Source organism: Nomia melanderi, chromosome 10 (genome assembly GCF_051020985.1).
Source record: "Nomia melanderi isolate GNS246 chromosome 10, iyNomMela1, whole genome shotgun sequence".
NCBI classification, from domain to species: domain Eukaryota; kingdom Metazoa; phylum Arthropoda; class Insecta; order Hymenoptera; family Halictidae; genus Nomia; species Nomia melanderi.
This window is the reverse complement of record NC_135008.1, coordinates 14,080,579-14,095,463: the sequence shown is the minus strand read 5'-3', so window position 1 is coordinate 14,095,463 and position 14,885 is coordinate 14,080,579. Positions and strand designations below refer to the sequence as shown.

The 14,885-nt window shown below is 39.1% G+C and overlaps 1 protein-coding gene and 1 long non-coding RNA gene across 3 annotated transcripts in view; one reads left to right on the top strand and one right to left on the bottom strand.

Moving 5' to 3' along the window:
* Su(Tpl) (Suppressor of Triplolethal) overlaps nt 1-14,885 on the bottom strand; it is a 177,805-nt gene that overhangs the window by 43,271 nt on the left and 119,649 nt on the right. The gene's annotated exons all lie outside the window — the stretch shown is intronic.
* On the top strand, nt 664-1,476 carry LOC143174993 (uncharacterized). The gene is made up of 3 exons (XR_012999546.1): nt 664-819; nt 938-998; nt 1,097-1,476. It is a non-coding gene; the product is annotated as an uncharacterized LOC143174993 (long non-coding RNA).

Below are 14,885 nucleotides of genomic sequence, written 5' to 3'. Positions count from 1 at the left end.
TTCAATTAAAAGCTTCTTATAAAACTTATATCAATAATCAGATCATACAGACCGTTTTATATCCACGATGACATCAAAAAGCTTAGTTTCTTTTCATTATCATGTACATTTCCAATTATTAAAATTAACAATGAAATCGCTATAACCATGTTATGTCCATAGCAGTCTCAACAAGGCAAAGCGTTTTATTACCACTATCCATATTTCCAATCATCAAAAATAAGAATCAAACTGCTGAAACCACGTTATATCCATAGAAATTTCAACAAACCAAAGCTTCCTTTCATTACCACATCTCTCTGTTCTCCAAAAACAAACTCCAACTAATGCCACCGATCGCGGGCCACTTTTGGCCAGGTGTTACGCGTCGAAAATAAAATTCTCGACCGCCTGACCGATTCGTAATCAGGAAGGAATCCGCGTGAAAAGGAGGCCGCGTTGTCGAAGGGGTAGGAAAGCGTCCGGTATCTACCGGAAGCGGAGGAAGAGAGAAGCGGCGGTCACGTGAAATCTCGCTGGACTCGGGCATACACTTCTGTCCGAGCGCGTGCCGCGTGTGATTCACCTCTCGCCGGTGCGCGACGAGTGAGAGAGGAGAGCCGGACTCTATAAATAATGCGTTGTCTGACTCACCGGTCGGCAAACGCGCCATCGGGCCGCTGAGTGGCCTCTAAATCCGCGCCGCGGACTTTCCGCGAGCGCGGCGCTTAATTTCCAGGACGATTTTCCTCCCGGCGATTGTTCTCTGCGGCTAACAAAGTAGGTTGCTTGCTCTTCGTTGTGTAGGAGATGATCCTTGGGATGGTACAGTAGTAAAAGGTATCTCTCGCTGTGTTTTGTTGACAACTTTGATTGACTACGTGTGACCGACAAATAACAAGTTTTTGTTGAAAATGAAAGAACAGATGAAAACTAAATAGACCGGCATTTCTTCTAGAGCTCTTCTTGTGTGCATTGAAGAGAATACTACATCTTTCTACTAAGTAATAGCTAGCAGAGTTAGTTTCACCTATTGCCATCTCATCTTCGATGTTAATTTGCTCATCAATACGGTTACACGTAATCGATTAAAATTATAAAGAAAATATATTTTTAGCAGACACCTTTTGCCCTTGCGCAAGTCATCGCCTAATGGTACATGTGTAAATACTAAAAATATCTGCGAAGGATTAGATAGAGGAAGGTGAAACTGTAAAGGGGATAGTGATTATAACAACTGACATCAGTCTCCCGACTGCAAAGTGTTAAGACGATACTGAGAGGGGGTGATAGAGTCTCTCTTTCTCTTTCCCTCCATAGAAGATGAGCAAACATAAGAGAATGTGAGGACAAAGAGAGAATGTAATTAGGTTAAGGTAGAAGTTAAGATACAAAATAAGATTGTGGGAATGTAAAAAGATGCATGTGAAACAAAGAAGAAACTGTAGAAACTCTTCTGCGTATCCTGCAGGGATACGAAATACATGGTGTTCAAAAAAGTTGCGCTAAATTTTAGAAGTACGTAGTGTGATCGTCAACTGCTAAAGTTTGACAGTAACTTTTTCAAACGTTTTGTATATTTATACATCTATCGTTCCGCGCAACTGCACCGGAATCTCGGCCGAAGATAAGCAGCGAGGTTTCCCTTTCGGGACGATTCGATCCCGCGGATTAACGAGCGTTTTTTGCGAAGGGCGAGCCGCGGCTCTGATCTTGACACGGATATTCGAGGGAACGCGATTTCACCTGCGGTCTCTTAAGACTTCGGGACTCGAGAGCCACTACGGACCGTCGGGATTACGAGCTTCTTATGCAACGGTAAAAAGCTGGTAATTGGAGCTGCGACAAATCGATAATGGTGAGCGTGTAAACCGATCGGCCGGAGAAGCGAGATATCTAAGCCGGTCGCGCGTGTACGTTCGCGACCGTTTGAAATATTAGATGTACCTCGTTCGTGTTTCTTAGGCCGCCCTCGAGCATGAATAATGGAACACGGCGCTCTTCTGTAATTCAATCCATTCCTACAGTTGATTTTTCCCTTTACTCGAAAAAAATTGATTTTCCAACTACAATCCGTGGAATAAAAGAAATATGCTCAGCCAATGCAAGGTGGAGGTGAACGAACGACAACCATTCAAGTCAATTCATTTCTACAGTCTATTTTTCCCTTTAGTCAAAGGAAATTCATTTTCAACTAGATGGAGCTGAAGCAATTACGGCAGCCATTCCAGTCACGTGGCGGTCCAGCAGTTTGAAAAATAGCGGGAACCCTAAATGGCGACCGAATGAAAACAGAAATAGAGAAAGACTGTTAATCGTTTTCATCTAAAAAGAGTAACGTGGGCAGGAATCCATCGGGACCGGCCGTTCTCCAGGCAGAGGTTGGTCAAACGCGCGGCTATAAAAATGCAGATTTGCATAAGCATCCGCGACGCGGCGGCGGGAAAGGAAACAGCGCGCGCGAGGAAGATCCGTTTCGAAATTCCAAGGTGCACCGAGCGTTTCCTTTCCGACGTTTCTGTTTCCATCGGCAGGCATCATTCGAAAACGAACGTACGCTACGGTCGCGTTTCGCCAAACGCAGTGCCGTGACGCGGGCACGCGGCACCCCGGCCTCGAACCACCGCCAAATTTGGCCGACTCGCAATTGGAATCGGCAACCTACTGACACACTAATCGGCGCATCGAGGAGCACCGCCATGCCTCGGCACGGCGCGCGCAGCGCTCGCTTGTCGCTGAACTAGGTGACCGTGCAAAATCGCTTATTCCCTTCGTTGAACTGCAATGCCAATTACGTAATATCGAAACTTGGAACATGTACACCGTCGTTCAACAGTTGCGACCATACGGTAAACCTTCGTTTATATGAAATTGTCGGGGACAAGGCGGTTCGTATGAACAAGCTGTTCATACAAATGGATTGACGCACAGCGTTACTTCATAGGGTAAGTCAGGGAAAGATGACACACTTTTTTGAAGGAACTATTGGATCATGAGTACTATTGACACTTAACAAGAAAAATATATTCGTGAAAATAAATATGTGCAAGAATAATTGGGCCTTTGAGCAAGATTGGGTAGGTTAGGTATATAACAATGAAAACAGTTGGAAATATATAAATTTGATGATCTAAATGAGACTGGGACATTTTACCTGGAATTACTCTGTAGTAGGAAGTCGGCTATAGTTCATATAACTGAGCATTATTGATTTTTTTGGTAAATGGAGCATTACTTTATTCGCTTCATTATTTCAAATGTGAAGTAATGTTAATGATTTATGAAGGAAGGTAATTTTACAAAATCGTATCTTTCTGTTCTTTTATGGTTTTTATGTTGTGGATTTTAAGAGGTTTGAGAAATCACATGGAATTCCTTTCATGTTTTGGAACCGCAAGGACGATTTTAGTATCGTATTTGGTATCGATACTCTTCGATATTCAAAATTGTTATAGACAAACAAATAATTACTTGCTAAGCATTCGAATGGTTAAAAACGATTTTTAGTTGATCTTGAAAGAAATATCTGCTTGTGACTGTTCTTCAAAAATGAAATTGAGAAAAGGATATTGGAAACCTTGTCGTCTTATTTTTCTATACAGAACTGATCCTGAAGTTCTGCTGCATTGAAAGGTTTGCATAAAAATGAGAGGTGAAGTTATCATTAGAACACGTTTCTTCGGGCATGACTTGTTCAAAGTGAACAGTAGCGGATCGTTTCAGATTGAAGAACGATTCTTTTTTATCGCTGGCTTGGCTGACAGTCACTATCAAGCGACCACCAAAGCTTTAAAGCGGCGCGTCGATACTCGTGCATTTTTCTGCGAACTGCCAATGCACTGTACTAATTTACTGAGTCTTTACCTTCATTATCTGCTTGTTATAATTTTTCAAACAATATCGTGTTTATTCCCGCTATTATTGCTTACATCTCGCGTGTCATTATCAAAACACAAAATATATTGTTGCGATACATCGAATTAACGAGGTTGCGATGTATCGAACTCGTCCCTCTAGCACGCACGGCCGAACCAACCCTTAGGATCTGAAGGGGGTTGAAATAAACTGGTCGCTAAGGAGTTGGTCAGAGTAAACGAAGACAAACGAGTAGTCTTTGAGCGAACGTTGACGAGAATAGACGTGTTGAGCTATAGACTACATTCTGTAATATTTGTATGAAATTGTAAATATTAGTGTAAATAAGAACATTGTAAATAAACATGTCGCGGGCGAGCACCCCAGGAACCGCCCAGCGCAACAATATCAATTCTATGAAATAAAGAATATATATAACATACAAAAAAATTACATAGTTAATTTAATCAAATTAATGAAATATTGCATTAATACATTTCTTTATACCTATTCTTAACCCTATTTGTAATTCTATGTAGATATAAACAAATTTAATACTTGTTAAGTTAAAATAAGACAAAGTAGTAATGTAGTTTGAATAATTTAATTATATTTAATATTACGTTTAGACGTTTAATAGTATCGTTATTTAATGGAGCAAATCTTAATCCATTATTCACAATTCAGCGGTATCTAGCTGCGCACTATAAATTAGCCTACCAGGGCACTTACATTTCCTAGCAACCTTATGTACTTCAGTTGACCGTTCCATAGACGTAGATTGCGTTTGCATAATAAAGCATTTTCCTATTGATAACATAGAGTCGTAGACAGAAAGCCAATTTCACGAGTGGTGCGCACTGTATGCTTAGTCCGTGCTCGATACTTCTCCGATGGGACTAATTACGTTTCGCAACTCCCTAGGCTGAAGGAGATAGGTATTAAGACCAACACGAACGTTTGACCCGATCAAGCTCGCCGGAGGAATCATGATCGTGCACGAACTTGCGAGATCGTTTCTTGTTTGGAATGAAAATATCGAGACGCCGAACCATCCTCGGATCACAGCGGCTCCAAGGAAAACGACTGAACTGTACGGTCAGCGAAATCTTGTTCCCGCCAAGTGTTAATTCTGCTGTGCAATAACAGAGCTTCGGTAACAATTATTTACTTTGTCGCAATGCGCCGAGAATCGAGCATCCTTCGGAAAATATTGATATTTGGAGATAATGCGAGGAAACTTTGAACAAAAAGAAACCGAGAGTTCATTTCGGTGCACGTTAACACTACAACTACCAAGCAGTTGAATGGACTTTCTGAAATTCCTTTGTGAAAACTCCAAGATTGTATGTATTAAGACTTACATTGATTTACAATTCAATTTGCGTATTGTTAAATCAATTTATTTAATAATTTGTCAGAGAAACAACTGTTATCTTTTTAATAATGGCAATAAGAAGAAATTAGGAGTGGGTCGTTTTAATCCGTCTAGTGGTTTTAGTATTAATGCGATCGAATAGAGAAATTCATCGTGTGTCAGGTCAATTTCATAATAGTTTATCGATGTTTCGATGCTTTTTGTAATATACCATCCATTTTCCTTGTCACCAACTTTGGATCCGTTAAATGCTCGCACTCGCACCGCTTCTAAAGTTAGGTTAGGTCCCATATTTTGCGGAGTCCGTTAAATGCTCGTTTCTAAAATTAAACTAGATGCCACGGTTCATATTATTTCGATCGTAACTCCTCGCGTTATGATTCCTCCGTGTTTAGACTAGTAAGAGTTACTGTGGGGGTTAATTGCGCGTGAACACAAAACACTATTTTCCTTCAAGTGATACGAACTCAGAGATATCTATATTTATTAGATTCTCCATATTCCACTGCGATTTAGAATATTTAACGCTTTCGTATCATCAGCAATTGCAAAATAAGATAATCAACCCTACTATAGTCCTTAATTTATTTACACAATAAAGAAATTGTTAAAAATGAAAACATGGGAATAAATGGCCTAGCAACAATTTTTCCATACCATTTTCAAATGTAAAGTATCTATAATAAAATAAAAACACGACGAAATCGAAAAAGATTAAATGAACAGAACGGCGTTAAAAAGAAAATGAGAATTAAAATATAAATAATTGGGTAAAAAAGACCCATACAACGTGTTCGCGCAAAAACCAGTCGTTTCGACTGGTACGTTAGTTCCAGTGTTAACCTTTAAATATGGATATCTGAAAATTACCAATTAACGTTAAATATTCTCGTTTGTAGCAACCAATAAAACAGTTTATTGTATTCATTCGTTTTTACTTATTTCAAAATGTCTACACAGCAATGGTATCAACTATATAACGAAAATTTCACTTGATTCAAAACAGACGTCTGTGAGGCCGCACGGTCACGCTTAAAGGTTAACAATTAATCGACAAAATTTCGAAAATTACGGCTATAGAATTCTCGTCGCGCGTTTCCGCTTATAAACGGATCATCGCAGTCGTTTAACCGTCGAGCGCGACAGAGTAATACATGGTTCATCGTGGAAACACGCTTTGAATCGCTTTCAGACGGGGAAAACGACGTGCCCGGCAAAAGCACCGGCCAGAAAAGCCTCGACGGTACGTCGACGTAGTTATGGTTTTGCGAAAAAACGAAATGAATCGGCCCCGCGGCGCGCACGGGCGCTTTTCGTGACACACTTTTCGTGTTTTCCCGTGCTTCCCCGCCGTTCCTTGTCCACCTTATCAGCGCCGCGGCGATAACCTCCGCCGGTCTATTTAGACAGAAAATAATTACCACGCGTCGCCGCGGCGAATAGCGGGCCCGATAACAGCCGAGCGCGAGTACAAATAAAATCTGACGGTTCCGACGCGAATTCACGGAGCTAACGCACATCGTCGGACGCTTGGAGAAATATAATTCATTTGAATTCGCCTGAAAGTGATTAGTTGTTAGACTGTTGGGGAATGGACTGCGGAATTTCGATATGGCGATATTTGGTTCAATTTTGATTGTAGAAGCATTCTTGAGTGATTTTACTACTGCTTTGTCATTGTTACGTTTGAGTATTGGTTTTCGTTGAGATACTGTAGTATATGAAATATTGAGTTCCATATATTAGTAACTGATTGTATGAATTTATGCGTAATTTAGGAACGTAGTTCTTTTATTTTAATTGATCGATTTAAAGGTGTTAGAAAGCATCATTGAAGAAAATTAGAAAATTTCTACTAAACATCGTGTATTTTTTGTAAAAGAAGAAGGGAAAAATAAGAGAATCGAGAATGATATTCTTGGTTACAAATTTTGCTGTTATTTAAAGTTACACACGGTTTGAAAGGTTCATTAAATAGAATAATCAGCAGACGGTGTATTATGATAAGTTTTCAGAAATCAGATAAGATTACCGAGCGCTATCATTGCTGCGGGTTCGAAAATATGTTATTCAAGACACACTTTTCGTAAAAATTACTGGAGACGAACGATTGCGCCAAACGATTCGTGGTTCATGGAACTGTTAAGGAAGTCCCGTAGTCAACAAGTAGTTTTCCTGCTTGTAATCTAAATTGCTTCGGAAAAACCGACTGGTTTCGTACGATTATCATTTAAACGCATTCGTAAAATATTACATCAACGACCACGTAATAAAACTGTGTATTATTAACACAAAAGAAAAAACGATAACCATGACCGATTTTCTTTTACTTCCTTTTGTTCCACAAAAAAATTAATTTTCGTTTAGTCGCCATTAAAATTATATTTAGTGAGTAAAAATCTACTTAAATGATTTGCATGTAACATTATATAAGAATTAGAGAAGAATATTTTTCCAAATTTTTGTGCAACGTTCACTAGTATTATACGAATGAAAATATGAATTCCGTAATTATGAAATAAGAAGTCTACCATCAGTCACCTTTACAGATGTGGTAATGATTTATTTTGTTTGTTTGGTGTCCAAGAACAAATAATTAATCTTGAGCAGATCGTGACGTTACACGATTCAACAACCGGTCAATTAATAAAATCGGTTCTGACAACAGTGTCTCAGTCGTACTAATTAATAATAGGTGTAATCGCTAATAATAGCCGGTGTTCCAACAGCAATGGTCATTGACTGGTAGCAGTGATACCTCACTGTGAACCGTTAATCCAATATAAACGCAGCAACAACACGATACGCGATTTTTACAAATTTTAAAAGAAGCGGTTTATATCTCGGCACGGAATAATATAACGAAATAGATAACAGAGAACATGCTAGAACGGCGTGTTTGCGAAAGAGTTTCTCTGACCAGAGACGACGAATAGATTTATTATCTAGATAAAAAATTTGAAATTATTAATAAAAGATAAACATGATTTCTCTGGTATTCTTTAATTAAATGTGAGGATCCTCAATTAATGATAATATTGTTGATTCAAGTCCTCTCACTAGTTCCAGAATCTTTTTAATCCACTAGTGTATTTGCATACTGCTTTGAATTCTATGATTGTACAAATTCGAGGAAAGTTTCGTTAAATTCAAACGAACACAAAATTGATATTCCTTTTTAAAGGAGAGTTTCTTGTTTTTCACTGTCCTTCTGAATTTACAACTCATCTGAAGACTTAAGTACAATTAATCTTGTTTCCAATGATTAACAATAAACGGTAATAACTATCGGAATTATATCATTTTTGAAATATCAATTTTTTTGAGAAATTAAAGTTTTGATTTATATTTGAAAAAAGCAATTACGATCAATCAGGAAATACATCAAGATAAATATACTTTTCCTAACTTTTTTAATGCTATGCACTTTAGAGACATTTAAATTGCGAATGCGACCAAACAATAATTCCAGTTTAATTCAGAGATAAATGGATCAAATTAATGAGTTCTACTGGCAACAAGGAAAACTTGAGGCGTGGGAAGCAATGACAAAAAAGATTATCAATGACCTGGTGAAGGGTTAAAAGGATTCAAAACGTCAACCCGCCGGTGCTGTTTGCAATTCAATTCGTGTCTGACGACCACGATGCGCGGCTTTTGTGTTTCATGCGCGACCATATGACTCTCCGTTGAACTCCGTTTCCCCGTGAGTCTCGAAGACTTTTTAGATTTATGATAAAAATGACAGTCAACGGAGATTTATCAGTAAGATCTTGTTAACGTCGTTGTAATATGACGAATGACGAAAATGATGTTTCTTAAAAGAATTTCTTATGAGACCAAATTTGCTTCCACAATAGCGGGATAAAGAAAATTTAAGAATAACTGACTGTACGATAAAGATACGAATTTTTTATTGAAGTAAACTTTCTATGAAAAACTAACTTGCAATTTTATATATTTATATTATATATAAGTAGTTAAATACTTCGATAAATTTATGTTTAATATTTTAAAAGTCTTAGAAAAATAATTCTCAAACAGTAAGCAATAAGTGGACTGGAATCAGGGGAACGATAGCGAAACTACCTCTTTTATGACCAAATTTGTCAACTCATGGTAACAATCTAATCAGTAGAATACGATGGTGAGGTGTGTTCAAACAATACAGATCCATCTTCTGTATATATCGCAAGTATGGTGTACAACCTGTTTTACAAAATTGCTTTAGTCAAGGCTTTATTTTCTAGCAGAACGACTTTGTAAATTTATTCAACGTCGTGTGCCCATAATTAGTACTCGCAGTAAGTGGAAAAAAACCAGTAATGGACAGATACAGCAATCAGGCTGTTTTAAACTATGTACATTGTTCTACGTACTTCATTGTTTTGAAAATTATAATGTATACAAAAAAAGTTTGTTTCACATTTGATATTTGACTGCGATGTCACTACAGTTACATGTCACGTACACTCTATTTAACAATACTAATCTATCAACACACATTATTTTGGAGAATATTAAAGCCAACCGATTAACACATCCGCTGTCAACATTATATACATGCGACGGTTACAAACTCTCTCGTTAACATTTATAAGCAAACAAAATGTAGCTTATTAAATAGCATACTGAGCAACGTAACGTACAATGAGCCTAACGAGCCTCTTTCAGGCATCTATTAACATCTAATTAAAAACAAATATTCTATTCAACGGAGTATTAATAATTTAACCTGGTTCCTAACAAACCATTTCATAACCAGACGCTACCGAGTTCGTTAACGCGTTGCCTAACATAATTCCTTAAACCAATGTAAACAAACAGTATAAAATCTCTGTAGCAATACCGGATGACTCGATAATTCTGGAGTCTAATAGCGTCACTTGTACCTATAGTTTCTACTAAAAAATAGAAATCAAGCAGTCCTTACTCTATAATTCGAGGTGTTAACATCATTCACCTTTCTTTTGTTATTGGAATAGGAAAAGATATATTTAAGTGTATCATTTTGCTAAACAATAATACCGCAATATTTTCTTAAATATTGGGTTAAGCAAAAAGGTCTATCGCCAAAATTCATATGAACCTGTGAAAACATTTTAGCCTGACAAGTTCATAATTTTCTCTTAAATAAATTCTGTTTCCTTAAATTCGTCGACAAAACTCTCCGTTCAATACAACAATGTAGGTGTACAGTGCGACGAAAAATGTTTAAAATCTTTTAGACGATAGATCACCGCGTTTAACATTTTGACTGTTGTGTAAACACTCGTCAGAACTTCTATGCAGTTGAAACAGTTGTTTTAATAAAGTAGAAATGAGAAAGTCACGATTTTCTACTATCTTTCTTATATCTTATACATCCAACAAAATTCGGTTCGTTCGATATGTCTTCAAGAAAATTAATGTTTAACTTGATGTAAACAACGATGTTAGCCGAATTCAGGTTAATCAAAGAGTCAAAACTAAAACTACGAGCAGCCATGGTGACTTCAATCTTTCCGTAGAGACCCTAAGAGCGCACTCGCAGAGATTTCCAGTAAATTACAATTCAGTTTGTGTATTTCTAAATTCAACTTCTTTAGTAATACTCCTAAAACTATCTGCTTTTTCAATCTTCATAAACGAAAAATTCCGAAATGGATGATTTCGACCCGTTTGACAGTTCCAATGTTAATGGGTGACGCGGGAGTCGACGTTCGTCGAACCGAAATCTTCCGTTCACCCGGCGCGTTCCGCGGGAGAAGTCAAGTTTTCCAGCGGAGCTGGCATTCGCAATCGCTTTGACGTCACCGCGCGCCAAGGAGCGATAACAAAAACACGCGGAGACCAGGGCAAAAAGACAAAGGCAGTGACGTTTTCTCTCCCCCTCGTGCACCTGCTGCAATTGTTTCAAGGATCGCGCACGCGGTGAACAATTCGCGGTCCGGCAACGCTTTGTCTGGATGCGTGCGAACGTGTCGCGTTATGGTGAGTTTCCACTAACTAAACGAACACTCGCTTATCCCCCACTCCGACAAATTTGTGCCCTGTTCGCGGTGATTGCGAGTAAATGTTCACGCATTAATCCTTTGCCCTATGATTTATTTCTTAACCATGATCGGTACAGCTACTTTGTTATTATATATTATATATTATATATTATATATTATATATTCGTGTCCACGTTTGCTCTAAAGTGTAATTACTGAGAGGAAAGTAATATTTAGTTTGAATTCATAGAAACTGAATAATATGTATGTTTGTTAAATTATTGTAAGACAAAGAGGAAACACTGGAACCACCATTCCAGTCAAGACGACGGGTTTCAGTTTTCTTATTTCGCAATTATTGCTATATTAAAAGTGTTGAATATCTTAAATGATTTGAAAAATAAATAGTTTCACTTGAATATTATAGTGAACGTATGAAGAAATCGAAAACAATCTATCCTTATAATTTTTATAAAGATCAAATTTTAATGCTATTCGATGCTCGTTAATTCTAGTGCTAAGATCCGATATACACTATCGGTCCGCTCAAAATTCTTTCCTTGTTAGGAAAGGAAGCTTTGTTAGGAAGAACTGTTTCATAACTCCGTTTTTCTAATTACGGCCTTAAATTAAATTTCTTTAAAGATCTGTAGTCTTGGTTAATTTCTTGATTGTTCAATCAAAATTGAAATTTTTGTGGGCCCGAACTTCACGCCGAATTGCAAGCTGCGTTTATAAACTTTCTCCTGGCGAGGAGACAGCGGCCCGTTACGCGATACGTGAAATCGAAAGAAGGTACTCGCGTTATCGCCGCCTGGCCAAATATACTTGTTTTTCACTGAGGACGTGTAAACGATAGCATCGTTTGTCTCTCGTTTCTTTGTCTTCTCGCGACCTCGCTCTTCGACTCCGATAATGACCAATGAAGAATTGGAGTGGACTTAATTATGACCTCACAGCAGAAAGAAAATACAAGGGGATTTATACGGAATGTTGTATTGATAAAAATATATGCTTAAGAATCGTTGGCCATGGCGAGAACATTTTTTTTTACTTATTTGTGCTCGGGAGGACCTCTGTTCTTCCGATGCAAGATGTGTCGTTCGCCATGTTGCGGAGGCGTAGGTCACCTTTGCCTTTTTACATGGGATAAGAGCCTCTTTTCCCCATTCATTTTAATTATATTTCTGGAGGAAGTGAAAGATATTTCTTCGAAATCTTTCCTGCTTGAAGAAATGCTGAAATTTATTTTAAATTAGTATTCTTCTAATTTTAAGCATTTCTGGATTTTGTTATTTACATTTGAAATGTTTCTTCGTGATGCAGGTAATACATAAAATATGAGGCAAAATTTTTACTGGTATTTGAATGCAGTTACTATGTATAGATGATTTACGGAAATTGTTTTTGATATGCATGTATGTATTTGATATGTATGCGAATAGGTGTACTGTTGGCGATAAACGTACAGTGTATAAACAAAATGTCTTGGAACTGTTTATCAAGAAGATTTTGTCAGCTGGTTGACTTCCGTGACGTTTTTACACTGAGTTATGACTACACTTATCGAGTTCCTAGTAACTCGAGTGAACGTGTAAAATGATAAAGTTTGACGGACGTGTAGATACGTTATTAATTCTACGAGAATTCTAGAGAAATCGATGTGAAGTTCAAGTGTGCGTTTGATAGTGTCCATTTTGCGCAATGGAGACGGTAAAAGAAGGATCTGTGTGGTTTGTGCGTCAATAACGCCAAGTATTTTATCAGTTGCCCGAAACCGTATAAATAAAAGAATCCAATAAATATTTAGAACTATTTTCTAACAAATATACAAATGATTTAAAAATATTACTTCTTAATAAACTACTTAAAAATATAAAAATAAGTACGCAGCTCCATTAAAAAAGAATAGAATACTAAAGAGCCTCCAAAACGCTAAAAAATATTTACAAAAAAGAATTTCGTTGTTATCATCAATAGTGCTTCAAATTAAATTATTACATTCAAAGAAATATTGAATTGTTTCCCGTCAAACTTAACATCAAAGAATACACATCTACGACAGACAATACAATATGAATTTCATTGTCTTCAGAAAATTATAACTGATCTCTTCTCTCATACTTCGCCTTCAAAAAAAAAAAAAAAAAAAAAAAAACGAAAGAAAAAGATACGTAATGAACTGCAATTGCGTCGCTTCGTTTATCTGTTTTTCGTGATTTTCGTATCGCCGCTCGAAAATTTTAACGCCTGTCGTGAGACACGCTTCGCCATTCGCGAAATCCAGGAATCATTCTTGGTATCGCGAAAAACCGCAGGAACGTCAACGAAATTATTCGCCGCGGGGAGAGGGGCGGCTGGTACTGGGACGGGGCCGGAGACGGGGGATCCGGTCACGACGAAAACAAGATACTAACGACCGAACTTGAGAAATCATGGCCGAATTTAGAACTCAAGGCTGCGATTTCGTCGGCGGACCTGTTCTAACCGAGAAAAAAGTCATTGAAATTTCACCGGGCTGAGGCTAATTTCAACCTCGAACAATCCATCGACGACCTTAAGCTAACCAGAGGCGAGGGAGCCGCGCCGGGCGAGGGAGTCGCGCCGGGCGAGCCACCGGACCCGCTTTCAATGCCACCGTGTCGAGGAGTGCAACAGTATCCGGCACTTTTCACAAAATGGCGGCAATGCCCGCTCGAATCGAACCGAGGAACCCACTCCATTTTCTCTTTCAGCGCGCTCGCCGATGCCAGCCGGTCAAGTAAAAATAGTGAACAACTCGAACGGCTAAATAATACAGCCGATGATCCCAGAAACGTTCGATTCGAAAACGATCGCCACAAGCTGTTGTCGTCGTCGTTGTTGTCGTTGTCGTCGTCGTCATCGGTCGAGCGAAGGCAGCCAGCCTATCGTCGTCTTTTTCCGTCTTATTGGGGTAGCCCGGTACGCGAGTAAAAGATGCAAAGAGACGGAGAAACGAACATCGGACGAGAAGAACAGGGACAGTGAAACGCAGAGAAGGAGAGAGAGAAAGAGAGAGAGAGTTGACGTTCGTTCAACGGCTTTTGAAGTAGATGAAAATGTGTGGTGCGGCGAGAGAGGTTCACGCGCGTGCAAGTCGAATCGATGTGAGTATACGTCCTTCGTGTACCCGTGCCTGTCGCTGTTTGCCAAGCCGAGCGTAATGTTGACGAGGAAGAAGGGGAGAGAGATGGAGGAGAGGACGATAGACAGAGACAGAGAGAGGCTGACGAAGAACGAGCGATCGAGCTAGCAACAGTCGAGAAAGAGATGCAGGAGAAAGACAACGACAAGGAGAGAGGCAGGGAAAAGGACAGGGAAAAGGACAGGGCGCGAGTTTTACTGTACCCCGGTGGGTGCTCCGCTCAGTTACAAAAGATCGTTTTCTGTCGCTCGGCCGCGGGATACGCGACGTTAAAGATATTTAATATGAAGTACGCGGTTGGCTCTCCTTCCTTATGCTCTTTTTTCCTTTTCCTCCCCGCCCTTCGTCCCGCCACAATTCGAAACCGACTGCGGATACGCAATCGAGGCGGACAAGGGGCGATCGCTGGCGTGTGCACTTTCACGTTTAACGGCCCCGCCGCCGCGCCACGCCGCGCCACACCGCGCCGCTTGGAATGAACGATATTAACTCTGGGGCCCGGCATGCGAGTCGAAAGTTCGGAAAGACGGTG